The 27,179-nt window shown below is 52.4% G+C and overlaps 1 protein-coding gene across 3 annotated transcripts in view; it reads left to right on the plus strand.

The window, feature by feature from the left end:
- ANO2 (anoctamin 2) overlaps positions 1-27,179 on the plus strand; it is a 333,331-nt gene that overhangs the window by 45,286 nt on the left and 260,866 nt on the right. The gene's annotated exons all lie outside the window — the stretch shown is intronic.

Consider the following 27,179-nt stretch of genomic DNA (forward strand, 5'->3'; position numbering starts at 1 on the left):
AGAAGAGAGGACATGGTCCTGGCTCCCAGGACCAGGGGAGATAAAAACACTGACCAGATACTTATCTTACAGTTTACGAGTCCCGACTTGTGGAGCCGTCCTGAGTCCTCCTGCCTGGGCTCCTGGGCACTCGTACCTGGGCCCAGATCTTAGCAAGTCTCTTCTGGGAGCGCGGTTGCTTGTTTGTCCTCCTGTTCTCTGGCCACGCGTAGGGTCTTCGAGGGCAGGGATCGCGCACGGGGAGCCCATCTCTGCATCTCCAGGCATAGGCAGCGTAGAATAGGGGCTTAGCACGTGTGCTTTGGGGCCAGACAAACCTGGATTCACCTCCCTGGATTCAGTAACTGCCATTTCTGCACACGGAGCCTGTGCTCCGTGACGGGAGAGGCCACAGCAGTGAGAGGCCCGCGTACCGCAAAAAAACCCAAAAAACCAAAAAAACCCACCAAAAACCAACAGAGGCCAGTCATGTGGCTCATTGGGACCCCGAGATAGTTGGGGTCTGGACACAGGGGGCGATGTCTGCGGAGGAGCAGGACCATGTTGAGGAAGCAGTGGTTTCTCACGGCCCCTTTGTGAGGGGCCCTGAATGATACCCTTTTACTGAGGGTGTTGCTATGTCAGGTAGGGTTGCTCACTTAAATAACTTAATATTGGAGGATTTAACTGTCACTTTCCCATATTTCAGTGAATTCATTATTACGTTTCGTCGGAGTTTGAGGCTCGCGAGCTCAGCTCTTTCCCGTCTGTGAATTTTATTAATTTCTTATTCCTTTCTGCTTTTTTTTCCAAGAGTCAAGCCTAATTCTTTTTTTTTTTTTTTTTTTTTTTGCGTTATGCAGGCCTCTCACTGTTGGGGCCTCTCCCATTGCGGAGCACAGGCTCCGGACGCGCAGGCTCAGCGGCCATGGCTCACGGGCCCAGCCGCTCCGCGGCATGTGGGATCTTCCCGGACCGGGGCACGAACCCGCGTCCCCTGTATCGGCAGGCGGACTCTCCACCACTGCGCCACCGGGGAAGCCCCATTCTAACCACTTTTAAGTGTACAGTTCGATGGTCTAAAGTACAGTCACCTTGCTGTGCGGCCATCACCATCCATCTCCAGGACTTTTTCATCTTCCCCAACTGAGACTTTACACCCTGAGAACCATCATTCTACTTTCTGTCCCTATGAATCTGACCATTCTAGGCACCTCACAGAAGTAGAATCATACAGTGTATGTCCTTTTGTGACCGTCCTTTTGTGTCCTTTTATTTCACTTAGCGTGACGTCTTCAGGGTTCATCCACGTTGTAGCATGTGTCAGAATTCCCTTCCTTTTTTAAGTCTAACTATTTCACTGTGTGTACATGTCACATTTTATTTATCCATTCATCTGTCAATGGTCAGTTGGGTTGCTTCCAGCTTTGAGCTAGTGTGCGTAATGCGGCTATGAACATGGGACCACTGATAGATGCTTGAGTTCCTCCTTTTCCTCCCTGCTTTTAAACTTGCTTGGGAGGGTCAGAGCAGCTTAGATTTGTCGGCTGGGAGGGCTCATCTGTCTAGGGCCCCCTCCTCCTAAAGTGCAGGTCCCGAGCCCCGGATCGGTCCTCCTGGCCCACTCCAGGCATCTCCTGAGCACCACGGTAACGGGACCTGCAGTTCCTTCCGGTTTTCCCTGCCGTGGAGAAGGGCAGTGGCCCAAATCGCTAGAAGGAGGCAAGGAGAGGTTTGCTTTGGCTTTGGACGCACTTAGCTCTGATGGAGGGGTGTTCCAGGTCCCGAGTACGTGTTGATTCGTGTCAGGGGCTGTGAACCAGTTGGAGGCAGCACTACACTAGTGAGCGGTCTGCACGAGCTGTGACAGTCCTCAAAACCATCCTCGTTGTCACTCACTAAGGATTGCATGGTTCTAAGGGTCATTCCACAGAACTCAGACAGTGCTGGTGGTGTTGCTGAGCGGTTAGGGACTTGGACCCTGGATTTTGATTGCCTGGGTCCAAGTCTTGGCTCTGCCGTTTACTGATGCTCGGGGCACGTTACCAGATCTTTCTCAGGCTCACAGTTTGTTTTTTTGTTTTTTTTTTTTTCATCTATTAAAGTGGGAAGAAGAATAATGTCTACTTGCTGGGTTTGTTGAGAGGGTTAAATGAGATAATGGATTCAAAACCCTTAATACAGTGCCTGATATATGGTTAAGCTGCACGTCAAACATTAATTACTCTTATTATCATCTCTGCTTTTATTCTTACAGCCATCTCCCTTTCTCCAGCTTTGGTCATGACCCAGTAAGTACGAACCTCAGACAGAGCCTGGTCTGGGTCTTTCGTGCATTTTCCATCCAGTTACTCTCTTTCTGCAAAGCCCTGAGATCAGCTCACCCAACGTGAAAGCTTGGGGGAAGCTCTGACACCTTGTAAAGCCTCACTCCTTCCTGATAACTTTCTATGTGAGTCAGGGGCCGCCCGGAGTGTTTACGCTCTGGACCCGAGGAGCGGGGAAGGAGTGGTGGCTGCCACTGGCTTTGTGAGCTCCCAGGCAGCCAGGGCCAACTGGAGAGGTCAACCCCACCAAAGGAAGTTTCGTCCGGCTTCCACGGAGTAGGAATATTAATCTGACACGAGGCCAGAGCAGGCTGGAGCAGAGGGAGATGAAATAGTGGAGCAGGAATGTAGCGCTCTCTTGGTGGAATCAGGCAACGGACGGCTGCAGCAAATCAGAACCAGATTTCTGAACATGGCTCGGATGGTGGTGGATAGGGAGGTGGTGGTCGTGCCTGGGGGTCCCCTCCGCTTCTCGCTAGCAGCCCTGCCCTGGGGCCGCTTGGGTCCTTTTCTTCACCAAGCTGGGGAGAGAGAGTGGGCTTGTGGACTTGCCTGCTGGCTTCCTTCCATTTTTGTTTGGTCCATTTTCTGTCCAGATGACCGAGAGCAGCCTGTGGGCCCAGCGTGTTGTCCTAGGCCACGGGTCATTGAGAAGGTCCTAAATAATTGCTGTTTCCTTCCAATGCACCTTCCAGAAGCAGGGGCTGAGCACCTTCGCCAGGGCCCCCGGGACAGCTTCCTGGTGTTGGAGTTGCTTTTGTCTGCTCCCTGCCTCTGGATGATGCAGAAGATGCCGGCTGTCCTGGGCCGGCACAGAGATGGCCTTGGACCCTGGTGATCTGACCTGGAGCTCAGGCCACCTTGCCCTCTGCAGTGAGTGCTGTTCATCGGGAGATGCGGCTCCAGCAGCAGGAAGGATGGGGACGGGGGTGGGGGTGGGGGTGGGGGTGGGGCGAGAGGACACGGTTTGCACTTGGCGTGGCGTCAGCCTGCGTGTGTGGCTGATCAGGTGGGCGAGGACGACGCTGAAATCCAAGCTGCTGCTCTGAACGGATGCCGGTCATTTCATGCTCGTCTCTCATGAATTTTACAAGGTCCTGTGGCAGCAGCCCACGCTGGCTGTGATCTAGTGCTTCCTGGCAGCGTGACGGGTGACAGGCCCAGATTCGAAATGCCCTTCCCTTGATTTACTGCCGGCAGGGCCGTATGAAGTCAGAGTTAAGTGGTCAGGGTCTGGGGGTGGGTAGCCGGGTTTCCCATCTCCTTTTTTTTTTTTTTTTTGCGGTACGCGGGCCTCTCACTGCTGTGGCCTCTCCCGTTGCGGAGCACAGGCTCCGGACGCGCAGGCTCAGCGGCCATGGCTCACGGGCCCAGCTGCTCCGCGGCATGTGGGATCTTCCCGGACCGGGGCACGAAACCGCGTCGCCTGCATCGGCAGGCGGACTCTCAACCACTGCGCCACCAGGGAAGCCCTCCCATCTCCATTTTTTACCACCTACCTGATCTTGGGCCACATTTTAAACTTTCTGTGCCTCAGTTTCTTTCTCTGTAAGATGGGGATGATAATATATGCTTACCAGGGCTGGTGTTGGGATTAAGTCAGATGATGCGTGGGAAGGGATTAGAGAAGAGCCTGCCACCCAGGGGCTGAAATTCAGAAAGCGCCGTCCTGTCATTTCTCCTGGGCGTTAACATCTTTGTGAGATTTGCAGCTCTAACCAGCTCTCCAGGTACAGGCACGACGTTACAGAACTCAGACCTTTTGGCTAGGGGAAGAGCCACGGTCCGTCAACGTTAGCCATTAAAATTATTCATTATAAATGCCTGGTACTGTTTAAAGTACGTTAAATAAACCCAGAAAATGTCAGAGCTAGAAGTGACCTATGACCTCAGTCATCTCATCCAAACCCCTGATTTCACAGAGAAGCCAAGGCTGTCAAGACCCCGACTCCAGACAGTAGGAGAGCAGGGGCTTGAAGACCTGAATTCCCAGCCCAGCACTCACAGCGCTTCCCCGGGCCTCTCCTCGAGCTGGGAGAGAGTCCTGCAGGACAGCCAGAGACCCGATAGCCAAGCCGACATCAGACACACGTGTGTGGCACAGACCCACCTGAGGGTCTGTGCTGTATTTCCAGTCAGTGGCATCAGTGACTGAGCGAGAGAAATTGCTCAGGATGTATATTAAACAAACAGGTAAGTGACATTTCTGTGACCGTTTGTGCAGAGTGGTTGTGAGTTGGTGAGTCATCTCTGGGGCAGACGGCATCTCAGGTCTGGGGCAACAACAGTGGCTGGACCTGCCCCTGCGGGATGGGCATCTTTCTCCTTGGGTGACCCTCTGCTCTGCTGCGCTTAGGGTAGGCTCTGTACCTGAGCCTCAGATGTCCAACTGACCTCAGTTTCCAGCCCCCTCCCTAGCTGGGGACCGACAGGCAGCCGGGGAAGGGCTGACTGCGCCTCTGTGGGACTTCAGGCTAGAAAAACTGTGTGGGCCCGTGGCCTCAGGGGCTTCCAGCAGGGTGTGTGGTGGGCAGTTAACCTCCCTAGTGATGGGGCTCACGCGAACCCTAGCGGGAAAGCCACAGGGGCCATCTCTGTCCGCTGCCCCTCTCTGCTTTCCTGCGTCCCCATCCAGCTCTTAACCTCATCCTCTTCTTGAGAATTTCCCTTTCGCCGCCTCCTCTTCTGCCCTCCTGCCCAGCACCTTTCCAGCAGACAGCCCTCTCCAGAGACCACTCGGCAATGCCCCCGACCCCGGTGTGCGCAAGGTTTGACCCTGGCCTTTTCTCCTGGGGCTTCATCCGCTGCTGGACTTTGAGTCAGGAAAACAAAGGCAGCTCTGTGTGGGCATGTGGGCGACTGGGCGCTCTCCTTTCCTCCATTCCTCTGCTTCTCCCAGGTGGCTCTCTCAGACCACCCAGCTCACGGCTCTCCCATCTTTTGATGTCGGTTTCCTCTGAACCTTGGAAGGAAGACCCGTCACATGGCACTGGTCCTTTGGCCACTAGTCCCTCTGATGTCTGACCAAGCTGTGAACATCCTCAGTCCAGCTGGCGGGCCAGGACCCGAAGCTGGCACTGTCCCTACTCCCTGCCTGTGGGGAGGCGTGCAGAGCCTTGCCTTTCTGTTTGAAGGTGCCGTTAAAGGCCACAGCTTTCCAAATTCCCTTCCTGGAGAAGACAGAGGAGCAGAGAAGATTCTGCAGTCAGGTGGTCCCAGGGAATCACTCCAGACTTGAGTTTCCCATTTGTAAAGTGCAGACCGCATCGAGCGGATGCGCTGGGGCCCTGACAGAAGCTCAGGTTGGAGAGGAGCGTTATTTCTTCCAGACCGTGAGAGAGGTGACGGGCTGCAGTGACGGCCCCTGATACAGGTCAGGGCCGTCTAGGATGGCTGTCCTGAAACCCCAATATGAGATGTTTCTGCCTGTGACTTTCCTTCCCTTTCTTAAAGACCCGCGAAGAAAGGGTCTCCACATTCGTTCTCAACGCTGTTCAGCCTTCCTCTTTCAATAGTGGTTTCCACTTGGAAATCTTTCTCTGTTTTCCCCAGTCACCCACCCCATCCCACCCTCCCTCCCAACCGTAGTCTGAAAGAGTTAACTCAGTCCTCAGCCCCTGCCAGGAGGTCTCTATTTGCCAGTAGAGTCAGCCTAGTGTGAGCATTATTGAAATCGCTAATTTATTTCTATAGCTTCAGTCTCCAGCCTGGAGTGGAACAGTGAGACCAGAAGTGTTCCAGACACATTGTTTCATAAAGGAACATTCCTCCAGCTGAACCGTATGGCTGTTGGATTTTCTGGTTTGATCGGTTAACCCTTGGAAGTGATTCGGATTTCTCTTGTTCGAGCTGGTGGGACTGTGGGTGGGCAGGTCTGAGGGTCCATGAGCCCTTCTCGTTGCTGTATCATTACTCCCCTGACCCTGACCTCTTATCTAGTCAGAAGGTTTAACCTCTGCGACGTTGTCTTCCATTGGAGAACTGGTTAAAGACGTAACTCTCACAGAAATGAGTGTGCTGTACGGTCCCAGGAGAAATGACAGGATTGCCCCTTCTGAGTTTCAACCCCTCCGGCTTTGGGAAGGCTGTCGATTTTATTATTGATCATTGGGTTTGATCTGATGCATCTCACAGAGACTTGGCCCCGCGGTCGGTTGGCAGCAGCTATGCCGATGACGGGTTTTTCCGTTCCCCCCGCCAGATGCGAGAGCTGGTGGGGTAGGCGCAGACGTACTCCTCCCTTCCTCCTGGCACGTCTGATTTGGATACACGCATGTGTGGGTTTCTTTGTGTTACTGATGGCATGCTTTGAAAATTGCTCTTGACATACTGCCCGAGGCAGGGGGACAGGTGGAATGACCTCTGGAAGACCCTTCTTGGTACAAGAGCCGTGAGTTCTTTTTTCTTGTTATTCTGTGGACTGTACAGGTCTTTCTTTTTTTTTTTTCTGGAAATATAGGTAGAATACTATATAACTTAGCCTGGAAGGGCTGCCCTGAGGTCACCTGTGTCCAACTCTCTGGCTCTGGATAGAACCATCACAAATACAATCTATGATGCAGAAAGCGGGTTCATTTGGGGGGAGTCAGTATCCATCCATCCATCCATCCATCCGTCATTTATCAAATAATTGCTAAAATCTAGGAACTATGCTAATATGCTCCCTATTATTTAATTCCTTTTGGTTTTCTATTCAGTGAGAATAGAAGACCATTCCAGTTCTTTTTCAACTTGATCTTTCTTTTGCACTTGACACAGTTGACCCCTTCTTCCTACTTGATATTTTTCTTCCTAAGGTTTCCGGAGTCTGTGACGTGATGTGTCCCTGCATGTGTGCTCCTGTGGGCATCCTTCTTCTTCTCTTTCATGTGTTCTTTCCTCCTTTCCTACCGTTGGAGTATCAGTGTCTTCAGAGTTCTGTCTTCAGCTTTCTTTTTCCTTCTGCTCCTTAAACACTCTTTCTGGACAATTTCAGCTGTGTCACCATGTGTAAGTTATGATCTACCTGCATATGATGACCCTCAAATACTCTTATTTAGCCTGCATTTGTGCCGTGTGCTCCCGGCTCTTATATCTGTCTCCTGACCATGAATGCCTGCATGTCCAGAAGCATCTCAAACTCAGCATGTCCATAAATGAACTCGGCATCTTCTCTGTCAAACCCGTACCTTCGTGATTCCCCATCTTGGGGGTGGTCCTGATCATTCTCTTTCTCAACCATGCCAGAATCTGGAAGCCTCCTTAGGCATCTCCTTCCCCTCACACCTGTGGATACTAAGTCATATCAGTCCCATTTCCCATATCCGTTTCCACTGCACCTTCTCCATCGCCACCATCCTGATTCCAGCACTCACGATCTCCCCTTGCATTACTGCAGTGTCTCTTAACTGGTCCCTAGATTTGCCCCTTCCAGCCGTCTGCGTGCTGTATCAGACTGATCTCATGAGGTGCAAATCTGATCAAGCCAATTCCTATTTGAAAATCTTTCAGTGGCTTCTGAGCACCTAAGAATAAGCTCACACTCCTTAAGCACGTTGTAGCAGGTTTCTGTCATTCACCTCACTTCTTTGCTTTATCTCCACCCTCAGACTTCGCCTCCCACACACACCTGAGGCTCCAGCCCTACCAAACCACCTGCCACGCTGCCTCTGCCTCTGGGCCTTTGCCCGTGCCCTTCCGTCCGCCGGGAGCGCTTTTCCCTCCCCCGACGTGCTGTTCTTAGCTCAAGCACCGTCTCTCCTGTGAAGTCTTCCTTGACCTCCTGGGCCCCTCCTCCCCACGCCCGTGGCACCTGGCACCTGTCGTGATACTCTGCTTTCACGTCTGTGTCCCCACTAGACAGCGAGCGCCTGGCGGGGCAGGGGTGAGGGTGGTGTCTCTGTCCCTGTAACCCCAGTGCTTCGCACAGGCGTGGCCTGGAGAGAGCTCGGGAGCTGTTCCCGGCTATACAGCCCCTCTAATAATTTTTCCTCATCTAAAAAAGGGTTATCCTGCTTCCCTTATTGTAAAAATTAGAGCGAAAATACCTCAAGCATCGTCTGTTTGCCACAGTGCCTTCTACTTCATAGAGAGGCATGACTACTGTCCACTGTTACAGCAGTGACTGTGACACATTGCAAAGGCCAAACGGTAACGTCTAAGGTTTAGGGTGCACGTTCCCTGACGCACACTCTTCTTGGCGCTTCACGTGTATCGAGGCACTGAATCTGTACAATAATCTTTTTAGGTAAATACTTTCACTATTTTGTAGAAGGGTAAACTGAGGCACAGGAAAGTCAAATAACTATTTCAGGGTCACACACTTGGTGAATTGGTGGCTGGGGATTTGAACCCAGGCAGCTTTGCTCTGTATTACGTGCTCTTAACATATTACTCTGTTTCTCCATATTACTCAGCCTAATAATGTTTCTAGTGAATAATGGTTTTCTAAGGCTGCCATAAAATATTACCTCAGACTTGTTGGCCGAAAACAACAGAGATTTATTCTCTCACGGTTCTGGAGGCCAGAGTCCAAAAGTGAGGTGTCGGCAGGGTTGGTAACTTCTGGAGGTTCTCTCCTGGCCTCTGACGACTGCCAGTCTGTGCTGTCCCGCGGCTTGTGGCCTCACCACTCCAATCTCTGCCTCTGTCCTCACGTGCCTTCTTTCCTGTGCGTCCTTTTCTCGTGTGTATAAGGACACTAGTAATTGGGTTTAGGGCCCACCTTCATCCATGTGACTTCACCGTAACTGGTTACACCTGCAGCGACCCTCTTTCTAGATAAGGTCACACGCTGGGCTGCCACGTGGACGTGAATTTGGGGAAAGGCACTGTCCAGCCCATTATAATAACCACTGGCTCTTTATTTTAAAAAGGGAGGAGTGTTTATTTACTGTCATTCCAAAAAACAAGGGAAATAATTAAAATTGTTATTATTATTAATTATTTAATTCTTATCCAAGAACCTGAACATATATTAGAACACGATTCTGACCGGCTTGGGCCATGGCCAGACAGTGGGACCCTACTTCCCTCTCAGCTGGTTCTGGCCCTGCCCAGGCCGGATGCCGTGGAGGCTTACCCGCACCCGGGCCCTGGATTTCCCTCTAGTCAAACGCCTTCGTCCATTCCCCATCTGACGTGGCCTTGAGTTCTTTTACTTTTCTCGTATCTCTCCTCTGAATGGGCTCTGATTTGTCGGCCCCCTTGAAAGGCATCCATGAAAACAGACACAGTTTCTTCTCTGTCTTTCTAGTTGTGGCCGAGGTCCTGTGGGCTTTCCACGGTGGCCGCGTCGTGCTGAAGCCCCAGGCCTGGTTCTGCCTCTCACCGCGGTGATTTTGAGCCTCTCTGTGTCCTCTTCAGGATGGGGATCATTTCACTTGATCACAGGGCAGCTGAGGGTCGAGCGGCCCGACGTGTCTGGATGCGCTCTTACTGGCAGGGTGTGGCTGTGCCGGGGTCGAGACTGGGCGTCTGCTGCAGGTTCAGATGAAAGGCTTTGGGCGCCCGCAGCCGTCTGCCCTCCGTGGTTGACCCCAGTCCCAGGAGGGCTATCAGGCGGGGATAGTTCGCGTGGGAGGGGCTGGAGGAATGGGTCCAGAAGGTGGAGTGTCTGGTCCAAACTTTTGATCGGGAGATGCGCCCTTTGATGTAGCAGAACGGAGTTCCTCCAGGAGCAGGGCCGTGGCCAGCAGGCCCGTTCGCCTCCCCTGCGTTCTCCGGCAGGTACGGCGCAAACTCGTGTGTCTGGGTTTCAGCCCAGGGCCATCCTCCCGTTAGGGCTCGTCCGCCTCTTCCTAGCTTGTGGCTCGTCCTAGTTGACGATCTCCCTAGCTCATGAGGCGTGATATGTGCCATCAGGTCAGAGCATTAACAGGACACGTTCATTGGTCACCCCTATATACAAGGCACAGTATTAGGTTCAAGAGTGAAAAGACGTGGAAGCAGCCCTCAGGAAGCTCACCCTCTAGTACAGCAGACGGACATGGAAGAGTCACGGCAATGAGAGGAGGGCCAGGTGGAGGTGTGGCTGCCAGGAAGGCCTGAACTAGGTCAAGGGCCTACAGGCCAAACCCAGCCCACCGCCTAGCTAGGTAAATAAAATTATGATGGAAACTTGGTGCCTAAAATGTATTGTCTGTGCTTTTCCACTTCCACGGTTGAGTGGTTATGAGGCAAAGCCAGCAGAGCCCACGGTAGTTACCATCTGCCGTTCTATAGGATGAGCTTGCTGACCCCGTCCCAGGCGATGGGCGAGCAGGCAGAGCTCCGAGTGAGAAACAGACGCGGGCCTCACCCGCAGGGGCTCTGGGCTCTCGTGTGTGCAGCTAGCACATGGGAGTTGGAGAAAGATGACCTGAAGGAGTGGCTTGGGGGAGCTGTGGAGGCGTGTGTGAGGTTGGCCTGGGAATGATGTCAGAAAGCTTGCAGGTGGGCAGGGGGCCTGTGGGGCTGGGAAGAAGCTGGGTGCCCGGGGACACGCTTTCACAGGCGCACAGAACTGCAGAGAGAAAGAGAGAGAAAGGCCAAGGCCGGGGCCGAGCCAGCCCAGGAGGCTATGAGAACAGGGGTGGCATGGGTTCAGTGTCAAGCATCAACGATGCAACTCAAGTTGAAGGGTCCTTACGGGTCACGTGACCTCAGCCTTCACTGAATAAGGGAAGGGAGGGGTGGGAGGGGAGGGAGGGGAGGGAGGGGAGGGAGGCCACGTCTCCGAGCTCATCCAGGTGGAGGTGGCAGCTCAGGCGGGCATCCTGCCTTCCTCGCCGATGGTGAGCTGAGCCCTGGGGCCCTGACCCCGTGACCTAGCTCTTAGGGGAAGGGGCTGAGAAGCGTGGCTCCTCCTCGACAGCCCCCCCTCTTTTAAAGGTTCTGCAGCCCTCAGACTCCTGGTCTGTTCTCCTAGCATCTTGTAGGTTTCCGCAGTCTGGAAGCTACTCGAGGGCAGGGTCTGTGTCTGGTTCCTCTTTGTGAGTCCCTCCTTGTTCATACGGGGGACCCCGTGGGTGTGGGAAAGTGCTGAGCTCTGAGGCCTGGCCCTCCGCCTTGGTTGCCTCGGGGGTAAGGCGATGTCACGAGGTTTCTGAGGCTGTCCCTGAGCCCTGGCCGGATTTGCAGTTCCCCATGTGGTTAGTCACACATGCTCTGGCCACCTGCAGAGCTTTCTTCCAAAACGCTTCACCACCCCTGAGCAAGGAGCTTCTTTAAACGCTGAACGTCTCCCACGCAGCCCCGTCAGGTCGGGGAGGCATCAGTCGGGATGCCACGCGTCTTCGGTGATCCACGAAAGCACCTCCTTTGTCCCGACGTGTTGGGGGAAAGGCCGAAGAGCTGCCAGAGAGGATGCTTTGGCTCAGCCCGTCCCTCATCCACGGAACGTGCTCCGCCCGCCTCCTTCACGCTTCCAGTGGACTCCCTGGGTTCCCCTGGGTGCTGGGCCGGCTCCAGCCCAAATCCCCCAGCGAGGCGGGGACGGCGGGGACGTGGACGGGGAGGGGAATGCAGTGCAGAGCCAGGTGGACAGTGTTGCCCACAGAGTCCGGCAAATGATGGACACTGTTTGCCGTCTGCATGGCGGCCCCGAAGCTGTCCAGAGTCGGAGGCTTAGCTGGTCCCGCAGGAGAGCTGGAGGATGGCACAGGCCAGAGTTCAAGAGCCGGGGACACCAGGTGTCCTGAGGGCGAGAAGGAAAGGGGGCTGCATTAGGCACTTCGGGCGCAGTTACTGAGTGCTGACCCCGCAGGGCCCCTCGCTTTCAGCCCTGTTCCTGGCCTCATTTATCTACACTAGCATGGAAATGCGACACTTATAGGAGCCTCGCTGACCAGCCCAGGTTACCAAACATTGAAAAAAAAAAGGGCCCAGTGCAAAACCTGTCACGGAAGAAAACACATGGTGTGCACCTGCCACGTCGGCACCGTGGACAGTGTCCCTACACCTCCTCACATCGGCTGTTCACGGTGGCCCCGTGAAGGGCGGCATCTCCCCCATTCCATGGACCAGGGCTCAGAGAGGTGATGTAACCGCCAAGGTCGTAAGAAAAATCCTAGGGCCGTCTGGTTCCGGATCCTGATTTTTTGTTTGTTTGTTTGTTTGTTTTCATTATACCAGCCTCCTCCTGGGACCAGGGGCACCTTCTTTTCCTAAGAAAAAGACTATTTAGGAAGCTTGTCCAGAGTCCTGGCAGGACTGGCCCTCTTTGTGGGCAGAAATGGGGGTTTGGGTAGCATGATTCTTAAAAAAATTGAGCTATAGTTCTTGTGCTGTCAGACCCACCCTTCTGAAGTGTGGCGTCCAGTGTTCACACTCACCAGGCTGTGCAGCCCTCACCCAGGCGGTGTGATGTGAGCTGCTTCAGAAAGGCCCCTGGACCTCCACCCCCTCCCGCATCAGCCTCCTTGTACGCTGAGGTCTGCCGTGAGTCGCTGGTCGGGTACAGCCTTCCAAGTCGCTGTCTCGGTTCAGCTGGTGGAATCAGACCTTCACTGGCCTGTTATGCCTCAGAAGGGTGGCCTTGTCATAGATGGACAAACTTGTCACTTGGAAGTCCCTGCATGTGAGCACCTGAGTTTAGACTATGAGCTTCCTGAGGACATCCCAGGGCCTCCACTAGTTGGAAAGGATGTGGGTTCAGTGATGTGAGAGAGTCAGCACGTAGGAATGCCCGGGTCACAGACCCTTCAGAGCAAGGCCGGAGGCAGGTGGGAGGAGCCTAGGGAGAGCGCTCAGAAACAGCCGGCTCCCGGGACGAGGAGAATTGAAAACACATTTTCCCCTTGTCTCACTTACCTGGACCTGGTTAGAGCTGGCTGCCATCCTGGGACTAGTTTGTGGACTGCTCCTCTGATTCTCTAGGTGGCAGAATGGACAAAAAGAGCTTAGAAGATGCTGCACCTCCAGATTTCTCTGGCCTCAGAGACAGTCATGAGGCTCCCTGAGCACGTCCTGTGTAGGAGGCCTGGGAAGGGTTCTGAGTGGGGTTATGCTGGCTTTTGCAGCAGCCAGGGGCTCCTTGTGTGCTGGGACTTCAGGAGACCTGGATTCTTCCACTGCCCTCTGGTAGGTTTCTGCCATTCCTCCGTTGGTTCCATCGGTCCTGGTGGACTGTGGAGACTGCTTACTCCACTCCAGGTGCTAATGCTTGAACGAGACAGGGGCCAGTCTTTAAGACGTCATCCTTCCACTTGATCTTTTAAAAAATATAGATATCCCTGGGGGGGTCTGCTTTGGCTTACTAGTCATTTACAACCCATGTGGATGACTCTTTCAGATTATATTCTTGAGAGCAAGTTTTGCTTTGGGGCCGTGGAAAGGACACTAAGTGGTGCTGCCCCCTTTCTCTCTGGCCCTTTTCCTGTGGATCAGCATCCGGGGTTAAGACAGGGGCCACAGCCAGCCCGTATGGTATCTTCATGCCAGTTGGAAAAAGGGCTGTCTTCAAGATGCTTTCCTTCCATTTTTGGAAAATTGTCTTAATATGATGGTTTTATTTAATCAAAACTTTACTGCCATCACCAGAAAGCTGACCTAGTAAATAATGTGACTCTAAGATATCTTCTTTATGGTTGGTGCCCCCTTACTGTAGCATCTTTGTGCAGTGCGTGACCTGCACAACTGCACGTGGCCACCTTGGTTAGGATAAGTACTTGGTTAGGATAGTTACCCTTCTTGCTGGCTGGGACCTGCTGCATTTCTCATCCAGCAGAGTGGTGTCTCCCCCTGAGTAGGGCCTTCGATCCTTTCAAGGTTTAGAATACGAGGACAGGGATGGGAGGCTTGGGGAAAGGAGACAAGAAGAAACACGGTTCTATCTAGATGGTGTAAGTCTCTGTGACTCCCGGGTTTTCCCAGGAGGGTGGGAGCTTCACAGCCTGTCGAATTACATTTGCAGTAGACGGACGGAAAGGCCAGTTCTTGAATCTAAAATGCTAAGAGAATTCCTGCCCTTTGTGAAGTCAAAGGGTCTCTCAGTGGGACTGGACTTTCCGAGCTCAGCCCTATCATTTTATAGGTAAGCATAAGCCGAGCCCAGTGAGGCACAGGTGTGACACCCAAGGCACAGATGGGAAGTGGGGAGCTGGCACAGGGCCTGGGTCTCTGTGTCTCATCAACTTGCCCCTTGTCTGTCCCCACCCCCCCTCTTGGGGGCTGAGATGCTCGGATAGTGTGGGTCCGAGGAGCGGGAAAGGCCGTGGGCTCTCTCTCCAGGGACCTCTCAGAATCGTGAGTGTCCTGTGGGCTTGGGTTCTAAGGAATCTGCTTTGCGTAGAAGGCACTCAAAAAACACCTTCGTCCCTGGCCTCTCCCAGGGAGATTTTCCAGCACTTTTGACATTTACTTCCCCTCCTGTTGTTCCTGATGCCAAAGGAGACTGAGCTTCAAAGCAAGTGTTCGGTGTTGGCTTCCTTCATCCCTTAAAACACACACGTTTGATGAGAATTCTTGGGTTTGGGGGGCTCCTGCCCTTCTCCATGGGGGCTTGACTTGGCAGTGGTCCCAGCAGCAGTGAGGTTTCTCTGCAGGGCCAGCGTTATACCTTCTTCTCCCAATTGCTGTTGATCCTGGTTGTTGGTTATGAAGTCTTCATGTGAAAGGAGGCGGGCACCCCAGGGAGACTACTGGAGCCTTGGAGAAGCCACTCCCCGCATTGTGGTGACGTCAGAAGAGTCGCTGTCACACGAGGCGGTGGGGCACGTGCCTCATCGTGTGGCACATGCCACACGCGTCCTTTGTCCTCTGGCTCCAGGACCCTGAACAGCGTCTGGTTTGTGTTCTGACCCGCAAAGGGTTAAACAGACAACATGCATTGACTCGGGGGCACCACGCGCTAAGCATCACGCCAGCGTCAGGGGCGTAGAGATGAAGACGGAGACGCCTCAGATGTGATCTTGAACCACGAGGGCTTGCAGACAGAAATCCTCCTCTTTCCTGTGTTGCTGGAGATGATGCAGACCCTCCTTTCTGTTGAAAGCCTCCCCCGGACTTAGCGCTGATGCCGGGAGGAACCTGGTGAGCTGCAGAGCCAGAGTGTTTTCCCCCGGGGGGCTGAGAGTCTGGTGGAGACTGGGGAGTCAGATGTGGAAAAAGGATGACCACCAATCAAACATGGGGCCACTTGTCACAGATGAGTGACAGGTGAGCAGTCTGGGAGGGCTTCCTGGAGGAGGTGTGAATGGAGGCTCACCTTGGAGAGTGCTGCTCAGCCCTGCCGCCTGGGCCCCGGGCCTGAGTCAGCCACTGCTGCACGTGCCCCATCTGGTCTCACCTGCAGGCTGGGAGCTCGGCTTGCTGCTGCTCCCCTCTTGCTCCCGACACTTCCACTTGCCACCTGCCTTTCACCTACCCCAAGCCCTCAGCGCCTCAGGCTTTCCCCAGCTTCCCTCTCCTCCCCCGAGCCGGGTCGATGTTTCTGATTATTCCCCTCAGTTAGAGTTACTTGCATTCTTCTGCATCGACTCTCATTTTGTTATTTCCTGTCCCATATTTTCTAAACTCTCCAGGTCCCTTCTCGTTTATTTCCCCATCCTCTCTGGTGCTGTTCGCAGCACCGCCCGTTTTGTTATCATCTGCAGATTTAATTAGCGTGGTTGATGACCCTTTTCTTCCAGACCCGGGGCCGTGGGGAGGGGCGGGCGGCCTCCAGCAGGGCCGGCTCCGCGAGGTGTGTGTGCAGAGACTTGCGGTCGAAAAGCCTGTTTTGGCCACGTAGAGGGGATGTGTTCCAAACTGGGCTCTTGGCTCAGAGAGGGAAAAAAGTGCCCCGGGAGCCAGGTTTTTCTGGGAAAGAAGGGAGGATCCTGGAAACTGGATTGCACAAACCCCCTCGATTCAAATTCCTCTGGCCAGAGGACTCTGCTTGCAGAATCCAGTTATTATCGGCCGGAGCACCTGCTTATCCTGAGCCGGGCACTGGGCGAGGTGCCTTTCTCATCTTCTTGCTGATCTTCACAAGCACGCTGTGGGCCCCCTGTGGCTTCTGGGTTATTATTTTTCTCTTTTACCTGAAAGGAAACTGAGTCTCAGAGAGGTCGCTTCACATACCCATGATCGCACAGCGGGTAGATGGCAGAGCGGGGAGTTGACGCTGAGCCTCTCTGGGCTCTTCCTTTAATGCCCTCTGCTTCTCAGGGACCCCATGTGCTTTACCCCCGGCCTGCAGACCGCTCTGGGCTGATGGACTATCTTCATGGCACCCTTGGCAGACGGGCCAAATTCTGGATCTTTTGGGAGCCCACAGAACAATCAGCTTCTCTCTTCTTGTTTTCTCATCACCGTCGATGCGTCTTTTCCTGAGTGTCCCCGATCAGTGCATCTGTGTCGAGCCAAGATCTAGGTTTTAGTTAATCGAGTAGCCTTTACTCGTGAGCCGACTTCTCTAAGCTCTACCTTAATACCTTTCAAGGCTGTCTGGTGGGGAGGGGGGCGGGGACAGGCGTGATAGGCGCTAACTCCGGCGTTTAGGTCGGGTCTGACGCTCTGTAGGCAGCACAGTGGTTTCACGTCCTCTCTCTGAGCTGCAGAGCAGCGATTCCTGATGGAGCATTTTCCTCAGGGAGGATCATTTTTCCTTGGGTGGGACTTCCCAGTACCGTGAAGCACGTTTGGCATCCTTCCCTGCATCCACTAAAGGGTAGTGATGCCACCCGGTCATTGGGACAAAAAAGCTCCCACCCATTTCCTAAGGGGATGGTACAACTCCTGTGGTTTGCACAGCAGAGACACAGAGAACATCTCAGGGCCAAGTGGGGGTGGGCAGGTGGAGCTCTGGCCTCCAAAGGGCAACGCGGGTAGCCCCCTGCAATATTTGATGGGAAGAAAGGGTTCTTTGGCCGAAGAAAGCTTGTAACTAGGTTGCAGAAGATTTTACAGCTTCTTTGTACTTGTTCAAAGTCTGCCTCCCTGTATGAGACCTCAGTTACGAAGGGTTAATGACCCCGAGAAGGAGTCGTCCGAGCCATGCCTTCAAGAAACCTGCTTCCTCTGACCTGGAGGAGGTCACAGCAGCACTGAGAGGCTTCTCCTTTATTCTGCTGACCATGGCCTAGACCAACCCCAGAGCAGATGGACAGTCACTGCCTGTCTGCTGCACTTCTTGGTCTTGCTAGAAGGTGGGAAGCGTTCCCTACTCCATTGAGTAGGTGAAGGAGGAGGGCATTCTCTCAGGGTTCCCTGATGGGGGGGACTTTCATTATCCTTTATCCTGGCAAAGGTATAATGAATCCAGGGAAGTGCACAGGGCTGACCCACAAGGTCACTATTGTGAGCTTCACGGGCAACAGCAGCATTGTGGGTGGTGTGTCCAGCACGGGCTGCATCTCAGCCCATCTGCGCTCCACTTCTGCAGCCTCATCCCACTCCTCTTGGTGCCACCCACAGCCTTCTGCACATGGAAATCCCATCACGGTGTTCGAAGTACCACTCAGGTTCCCTCTCCTCCAGGAAATCCTTTCTGGCTCCTCCAGCCTGGAGTCAGCTCTTCCACGGGTTTCTTCTGTCATTGAGAACTCCTGGTCGCATCGACAGAAAACCCAACTCAACTGGTTTAAGCAACAAAGGAAATTTGTAAGCTCATGTAATCAGAAAGCCCATACGTAGGTCTGGTGAGGACTAATCTAGCAGCTCAAATGAGGTTCCCAAGGACCCCCTGTTTCTCCATCTTTCTGCTCAGCCTTTTGCAGGGTCCACTCCATCCTCTACTTGCTCAGTGGTCCCTTGGCTGACCCAGGGCTTCCGCCGACTGCCGCTCTTCTCCCCAGAGTTCTGGCAGAAAGAGAAAGCTGCTTCGTCCCGAAACCCTAGCCAACATTTCCTCACATCTTATAGGTTCCGGTTGCATTACAAACATATTCCAGAACTAGTTGTTGTGGCCAGGGGGATGGGTATGCCGATGGGCTCAAGCTAATTGGTCTGATTCCTGGAGTTGACGGTGGGGTCAGTTCTACTGAAAACATATGGCTGAGATCCGGGAAGAGTATTTCTCTGGGCGCAAAATCTAGCAATTATTGACGAGTGAAAGGGGAAACGGCCAACAAATGAGCATTGACTAGTCGTCCTGTCCATTTGGACATTAATCACCCCGGTCACGAGGTTACTCATCCGTCTTGTGCGTTAGATACCATTTATCTGGTTTTTAAGGAGACCGGGAGCCGCAGGATGGCTCGTGTTTCTTCTGCGTGCCCTTAACTCTTAGCATATTGCTGGTCACACAGTTGTTACCTGCTAAATACTTGTCGAATTGAAATACGGTGGGGTGATTGAATAGTAGGAAACGGTGGAGATATTCCTTAGGGGAGAGGTGAGTCACTGCTCAGACAAGGCAAGGGCACATCTTTTGGAGGGAAGGCGAGGGGAGTTAATGACTGAGAGCATGAAGGTTTTATAGAAGTGTCTTGAGGAGGGAAGACAAGTATCTGAATCAAAACATCACACAAGTTTTGAGTTAGGAGGAATACGAGGGAGATGGGTACTTTGAAAGGTAACGTGATGGGCTTTTAAACTCCTGGAAATGCTTTTCTCTGAGTGGGACATTTATTACACGGGCCAAAGGAATGCAGGTCCGGAAGGAGATACTGGGCATTCCTGCCCAGAGATTTTGCTGGCTGTTGAATTTAGTGGTGCTCACTGGTGATCCGTAGGGAGACTGTATGATTTATTGTCTAATCTGGGACATTTTTGGTAATACTGAAATGCTGCACTGGATAGAATGATGAGGCAGAAGACATGACCTGGGACTGTCCCAGCCCAGCCAGGACCTGTGAGTCATCTTTGGTCCAGGTCTCTATCGGCGGCCCAGCTAGGCGACCCTCTGCCCCTGCTCTGCAGCTGCCTTTCACCTCTCTGGGCTTTGACATGCTTGCAGTGTCCCGGTGGGGTGAGAGGTTGCTGAGAGCTGCTATCTGCAGCATCTGATTCCACTTGGGAGATGTCGACTGTCCAAAATAGTTCTCGTGTGACGAATAGGAAAGGGCGGCATTTTCCTCCGGTCTTTCCTCCAGTTTATCTGTGACCTTTTCCCCTCTGTTTGGGGCTGGGCCTCTGTGCTTGGGGCCTGGTCTTGGGAGAGGCCCCGTTCTTTCTGCCAACGTCTTCAGGGCTTATGGATTTTTATCCTCTCCTGTGGTAGAAGTTGGGTCTCTGGCTCCTGGATTCCGTTCCGCCTGTTACTGCCCACATTCTAAATTCCCAAGGGAAACATTCTCCTTTAACTTCACTTGGGGGTGTCCGGGGAAGCCAGGGACCATTGCCACGGTGGGCTCAGCTCTGATGTCTCTCAAGTGGGATCCAAGGAGCGTGGTCGCATCCCTGTGGAGGTCAAGGGCATGTGCCCCATGGCCCAAGGGGCAGCAGGATGCTCTGCACTTTGAGTCCCAGGGCAGAGATTTGGCACGGGCTGCCCTTGACCTTGCTCTTAAAAAAATCCTTTCATACACAGCTTAGAGTTTGCAAAACACTTCCCTGTGTATCATCTCATTTGATTCTGTTACCATAGAGTCAGTATTAGCTTTTGAATACCTATTTATTAATTAAAAGCTAACAGTATATAATATATTTTAAATAAATAACATGTTTATGTTACATAAATAAACACATTTTATATGTTATAAATGACATTTTATATGTTATAAATAATACGTTTTAACGAAAAGTAATCTTTTTCAAAAGAAAAAAACGGTGAGAAATGTGGCACTGTTTTACATTTTTGCAAGTCTTTATTCCCTAGCCTTATTGAGGTATATTTGATGTATAATAAACTGTACCTATTTAAAATGATCTGATCTGTTGAGCTTGGGCATATGTATGAACCCATGAAGCCATCATCATACTCAAGACAATGAGTATATCTACCACCCCTGAAGGATTCCACGGGTCCCTCATACAGTCCCTCCTTCTCTCCTCCAGGTGGTATTACTATTAATCATTTCAATTATTTTAACATTGCCTATGAGTTTCAAGAGCTTTGGTGACTTGCCAAAAATGGTATGGCTGGGAAGTGACAGAGCTGGGGCCCAGGACCCAGTCAGTCTTCGACCCCTAATACCCATGGCCTTCCCATGACCAGTCTGTCCCATAACAATGGTGAAGATTTCCCCCATTTTCTTCTGTGGGTTTTTGAAGTGGAAAGAAGCCCAGGGAACACTTAATCCCACTCTGTTGCTGACTCCCCATGAGGTCCCCGTCCTTCCAGAGTGCTGGGCTGCCCTGGGGGCCCCTGTGGGTCAGGGGTTAGGCGGGGAGCTGGCTGTCTCAGCCCTTGATGTATCGGAGGGTCTGACTCCTTAATTTTTGCTGGGTTCCCTCCTCCCCAGTTTTTCACCTGGGCTTGAGAAGAGGTTTCCTGGGTGCCAACTGTGGGGAGTACAGTGATGTGCGATGCACAGTTTAAAGACTGCGCTGCCAGGTCCAGAGGTCATCTCTTCCGGGCGCCTGTCCATGTTGGTAGCACAGAAGGCCATCCCCCACTTCCAGGAACTTTTGATGACAGCTGTTTCCTTTGACAAAATTATGACAAGAGTGGGTGGCTGAGTTTCCGTCGCCGTAGGACCCTGGCTGGTTGTCCCCGGTCTTTGCTTGGGAAGGAGAAGCCTTTTCTATAAGAGCAGTCTTGCTACTGGTATTTTTTTGGGGGGCGGGGGTGGTCCCTGGGGCAGGGTTCGGTGGGCCTTTGGTCCTGCCCTCCGTCTTTGCTGATCACTCACCCATCCTCCCCTTGGCCTGGGGAGGAGAGGGTTGGAGAGGAGGGTCATCTGGGGCCTCCCGGGAAAGCAGGTTTTCACCTCTTCCTCCTCCAGTTCTTCCCTGCACTTAGTTCCCAGCCACTGTGTCTCTGGGTGGCCCCGGCAGACCCTGCTCCCGGACCATGGGCTGGAGGTTCCTGAAGGAAGTTAAGACTTTGGTCTTAACGATGGCACAGGTAGACCAGGGTGTTCCTCCATGGGGCCGTTGTGAGGACCTTCTCACTTTCTGCTCTGATTTCCTGCTCTCAGGGCTACACCCCACACTCCTCCTTAGTCTGCCCCAGCCACAGTCTCAGTACCGCCTGGTGTAAGTCCTCCAGCTGCGTGGACGTCAACCTCGGTGATCTGAGAACGTGGGAGCCCCTGCGGTTTCGTCTCACCCTCCCCATGGGACCACATGCCCTTGTCCCTTGCGGGTCCGAGGTGACCCAGGTTGGTGATATCTGGGAGGCGTCTGCCCCCCTTGGTCCCTCTCCATCATCTCCCTGCCCCTGCCCCGCCCCTGGCAGCCTGCTCCGGGCCGCAGTGTGCTGCAGCTGGTGTTCTCACGGCAGGCTGGGCCCAGAGCACACGCAGGCGTCAGGGTCAGCACCGGGCTGGCTTGGCCAGGCTGCGGGGAAGGAGGCTCGTGGAGTATCGGGTTCCGGCGTTGGGCGGGGACTGCCTCCCATTCACTCTCGTCTCTCCGGAGGGGGGACGTGGTCTGGTGAAGCCACATGCGATCTTTGGAAGACAACGAGTCGTGAACCATACGGAAAATCTCACCAGGAGTGCGCGGCCTCCGGTCCCTGACAAGGGCTTTGAGCAGTGGCTGCAGCTCTAGGGAGAGCTGTCTGGGAGCGTGGCTCCCCCCACGCCCAGTCCCCTGTCCCCCATCTGCTTAATCTCCCGTGTGTGGGGCATAGAGCTGCCCTGGACGGGTTGGGAGCCCCCAGGGACGTGTGACGCTATCCCTCACAGGCACCATGGCATGGACCCTGAGGTCAGGAGACCTGGATTCCATTCCTGGCTCTGCTCCTAACTAGCTGTGTGTGCATAACCCAGCCGCTCGGCCTCCTGAGCTCCGAGGTCTTCATCTGCTGCTTGAGAAAGATGTGAAGCGTCGCTGGAGGGCTCTTCAACTCCAGCATCCTTTGGCCAAGTCAGTTCCTCTTCAGAAATGCACCGTGGTCGTCAGCTGACCCTGCTTTGAGCCGTCAGCATGGGGGTGTTTAATGGTACGCGGAAGTCTGATGCCTGGAAGATAAAGAGACCCACGACTTCTACATTTGAAGCGTCCTTTATTCTTCAGAGCATCCCCGATTCTTCTCCTTAAGGCGGCAACACCCTTACGAGCCTATAAGGCAGAGAGGTTCCAGGTACGTCCAGCTCCAGTTCAGTTCAGGCTGTTTTGTGAACACCAGGATGAGCTCATGCTGATGCAGTAGACCTCTAGGGATGGGAGCAGTGCCCTGAAGATGCAGTGAGGACCCCAGGGCTACTGAGGAGAACAGAGACGACCTCCCGCGAGGTTTTTATATAAGGTTCCCGGTCAGGTGGAAACTTGAACAACTTTAGTTGTGGGCGTAAGACGAAGATTCAGAAATGACACTTAAGGGTAGCCAATTTTTAGAAATTGGTCACAGGATCTGAACAGAACCAATGAAATCTGTGCGTGTGTATGGAAGTTGTAAGACGTAGTTACCGAGCATTTCCTGTGTGCCAGGGGCACGGTGGTTGCTGGGGACAAAGCAGTCAGCAGGACAGACGCAGTCTTTGTCTGCATGGAGCTTAGGTCTGGCCAGGAAGCCAGGCATTAGACACCTGCTTACAGTGAGTGCAGGAGTGGTCAGTGCTAGGAAGGAGGGGGATGGGAGCTGTGCAGGTCAGAGGGGGACCACACAAAACTCGGGGCTCAGGGAAGCCTGCCCCGAGCAGGTTCTGAACTGAGAAGCTGGCTGGACCAGTTGGAAACCAGTGAGAAGGGCTGTGTGTCTGGAGTCCGGGGAGGGCGGGAGGGGCTGGTGCCTTAGAGAACATGCGTGTGATCAGGTCTGCTGTTGGGTCAACTTGAGCGAAGAAGGGAGGAAGGAAGAGACTGGCGGATGAGTTAGGGCATGGGCTCAAGATGGGGACCTGACTCTGCCTCTTGTGAACTCAGGTTTCCGTTGGTTTACTTAGTGGTGAAGGAAACCAGCTGACACACCTTGAAAGACACTGAAAGAGCTGAGAGTCAGGTGATGGTTGAGGACTATCATCTCCTCTGACCAGAGCACTGACAGCCTCCTCTTGGGTGCTTCCTCCTGATACCCAGGAACCGGAGAAACAGAATTTGTAGGGTTTTACGAACATGGAATCATGGGGAAAAGAGGTATGTAGTTTTGTGAGCTGTTTCAGTTGCGCTGGAGGGACGTTCCTGCCCCATCGTGTATCTCACGTTTGTTAGCCCTGGGGTCGTGCATCCCCAAGATGGAAGGGTTTGTGCTTTCTTAGAGAAACCTTCGCGCACTGGCTCTCCTTTCTCTGACGACCAGAACCAGATCATACGTTTCAGCTCATTTTACATGAACTTAAATTGTAGTCGCTTGATGAGATTTGGAGCCCCTCCACTCGCCCTGATTACTTAGTTATGAAACCTCTTTTAGGGATGGATTATATGCTCTCATGCCTAATCTCTTGTACTTCGTGTTAAGTTTTGTGTTGGTTTCGGAAAACAATGCCTTCTGACCGCGTCCTCAAATTCCAGAGATGAATCATACTTGGAACCCATGGATTTCTTTAGGTCCATGGGACATTCTGAAAATCCTATAGATAAAAAACACTTCAAGGCAGTAAACAAACCAAGATTTTAATCTAACAGGAACGGTTTTCCCCGAGTCTTTTCTATCAGTTGCAGGAGTTCTGTGAAGACCTACTCTGTGTCCAGCCTGTGCCAGGTGCTTGAGGGACACAAACGAAGTGTCAGGTACTGTCCCTGTAGTCAAGAAACCGCCATTTTCGTTGAGTAGAGCGAATCCCATCACTGCAGTGGCTGACACCTACTGATGGAGAAACCGAGGCTCCCTTCGTTAAGTGACTTGCCCGATGTCCTACAGCTGTAAAATCCAGGATTCAGATCCCAATCTATTCGAATCCAAATCCCAAGCTCTTTCTGTTCCCCTCCTATGCCTAAAGGAATCGATCCAAGGTAGGATGGAAGTTAGCTAGGCCTGGAGAACAGGACATTTTTTTTCTATTTTAGTTCAATTTATGTTAACTTCCAATTTTTCGATTTCTGGGTTAGTAAAAAGAGCTTCTGCATTTGGTGACGGTTCTGCTGAGGGATTTTCAAGTATTTGTTTGTCTGTTTCCGGGAGACATACATCTCGGTGTTCTTCTTATGAGAGGGTAACAATGTCGCACGGCATGAAAGAAACATGGTGACTAGATGTTAGCACCAGCACAACTGCATTCCAGCGTTTATTTTCCTTTGAAACAAGTTCCATTTGTGCAGAATGGCGAAGCAGCATGCTTTGCTGGAGGGAACGAATGCCCCGACATTGGGGAACAATTTTACATCAGTTTAATACACGGTTGGGCTGCAATCGATAGAGCCTCTGAAATCATAGGGGCTAAACAAGGTGGAGTTTTACCTTTCGCATAAAAATCCCAGAGACAGCCCAGGGTGGCGGAGGCACTCCGTAGAGTCAGGACCCAACGTCTCTCTTGGTACTTTTCTGGCCTTGACTTTGACCTCGAGGTCTAAGGCACTTGTATTCGTGTTTCAGGCTGTAGATCCAGGGGTAGGGAAGAGGATGAAGGGGCAGAAGTAGGCCCCCGCACTTGCATCTTTGCGGGGGCCTACCAGGGGCTGCTTCACCCCCCCACCTGTACCATGTAGGCCAGGAATGAGTGTTACGGTTACACCTAACTTCAAGTGGGATGCAGTCTTCATTCCGGAAGGCCATATGCTTAGTTAAAAAATAAAAGGAGAATGGCTCTCAGGGGACAGCTAGCAGTCTGCCACCAAGGCCACGGGTGGACCCTGGCCCTCCCAACCCCTTTCTCAAACATCTGCAGCCACTTAATGGACATTTGGTACACACTTGAGGCACCGCTTCCCGATAAAGTTAACAAAAAAGGGGTTCATCACAATTTAAAAACAAAGATGAAACCAAATATTTAAAAATCAATCATAGTCACGATTTCATCTTAGTGAGAGGGATGGTACTGTCTGCCATCTTTCACTGAAAACATCATTTCTGGGGCCATGATGGAGAGCTGGGGCTTCAGGTCAGCTTCACAGATGGTTTCTTTTCTTCCTCTTTCTTTTCGCTAAATTAGAAAAGCTAAAATTACCGTTAGAAGTAGCAGCAAGTGATTGATGACTCTGTCTAGTGGCCCTGGTGTTGCGGCCATAGGTGGACAGAGAAATCAGGGCAATTTCTCAGTGAAAGCTGGTTCCAGGGTTTTGTCGGAACTGTGTCCACTTGGGAGCTTGAAGGCTCCGTGTTTCAGCTTAGGACTGCCTCTTAGATTCCTCCCACCCTTTGATTCAATTTTAGTCTAAAAGGCACGTCTTTAAGTTCTGTTGCAGCCCTCGGATGTGGTTTTTAACTGTGCGCAGTAAATGTCCTGTCTGTCTTTGGGATGAGAGGAGAAAACCACCAGGTAGAGCATAGACTGCCTGGATTCGAATACTTTGCAAAATCATACTACCTGTGTAACTTTGGACACATTATTTGAATTTTCCCTGCCTCGATTTCCTAAACAATAAAGTGGAGAGCGATAGTACCCGTGACTATCATACGAGCCAAAGCACACAAGCTCCCTGCCCTGTCCGGGCACACGAGTCACACTCAGTGCAGATGCGTCACAGTGATGGGTATTGTTTTCGGGTATTTGTCAACTCTAGACCATCCGAGACTTTCAGACCACAGTTCAGTCTTCCTGCGAAATCCTGGTTTCTTCTTCATGCTTCTCCCCAAAAGTCCCCGAAGTGGGGGCAGCTCCTGGACGTCTGAATTATTGAAGACATGGTAGAGTGCCTTCAGAATCAGAGAGACAGTCTTCACTTGCATTACGAGCATCATAAAATGTCTTTTTATCTTATTCGTCGTCTCAAAAACCCGCGTAAGCCCCGTTGTAGACAGTGCACTTTGGTGGGGAAAGCAGTCTTCTCCCTGCTACCTGGTTCTCTGCCTGGCACACGGGGGGATGTGCTCAGGTGCCTCCACTGGCATCTTCAGTGCTAAACTGAGACTGAGGGAGTATCGACGGAGACCATCTGATCTTTGCAGACGACTTTGCAGAGGATTGTCACTGCTTTTCTGTGAGCAGCGTCACTCTTGCTGCATGCAGGGTTGGGGCCTCCTCAGTCCTGGCCTCCGTACGGCCTGCTTCACGAGATGCACAGGAAGCCAGCAAACCCGCCTTTCCCCCGTAGTGTGGGCTGCGGGGGGCGAATGCAACAAGAAACTGAGAGCACATGTCTCTGAAGGGCACACTCACCAGGACCCGCTGCCCACTCCGCCCTCAGCAGCTGTATCCTGATTGTCAGTGGCGCTTGGGCCTGCATCACGTGGGTTTCTGTGACTCCCGGCAGTCGTCGGATGAGGGGTTTTGCCATTGGCTTGTCCTGCGTCCTTTGTGAACAGTGTTTGTAACTCATTTTGTAGGTGGTTTCAGAAGCTTCACGCCAATAATGGGGCTTTTGCCCATTTTTCCTGCTTGTTTTGGTCTTTTTTCATTTAGTGACAAAATGAATTAAAGTGTTGTTTTTTTTTTTTCCTTTGTGTGTGAGGTTTTCTTTGAAGGTGAGAAGAAACCGATGGCTTCATGTTGTCATCTGACTCGTTTTTATAGCATGCCCTGTGCCCCGGGCCAGAGGAGCTGCTGAGTCAGTGAAACCTAATTTTCAGATATTCATCGTTGTGTTTCCTTTCCTTACTTTCCATTTTTGGGTGAAATCAGTGCACTCACAGAATGACTTGTCCTGGGACCTAGATTCAGAGCTGTATTCACACGGAGCCCTGCCCAAGGTTTATGTTTATGACATTATACGGAGTTGTGTCATTTACATGATTAGTTACGTCATTACTTTTAGGCTCAGATGATCCACTTTTGTGATTTGGGCTATGACACAGCGAAATAGTAGAACAAAAATACAAACTTAACAATGAAAATATCTATATGGAGA

Source organism: Stenella coeruleoalba (genome assembly GCF_951394435.1).
Source record: "Stenella coeruleoalba genome assembly, chromosome: 11".
Classification (NCBI taxonomy): Eukaryota; Metazoa; Chordata; class Mammalia; order Artiodactyla; family Delphinidae; genus Stenella; species Stenella coeruleoalba.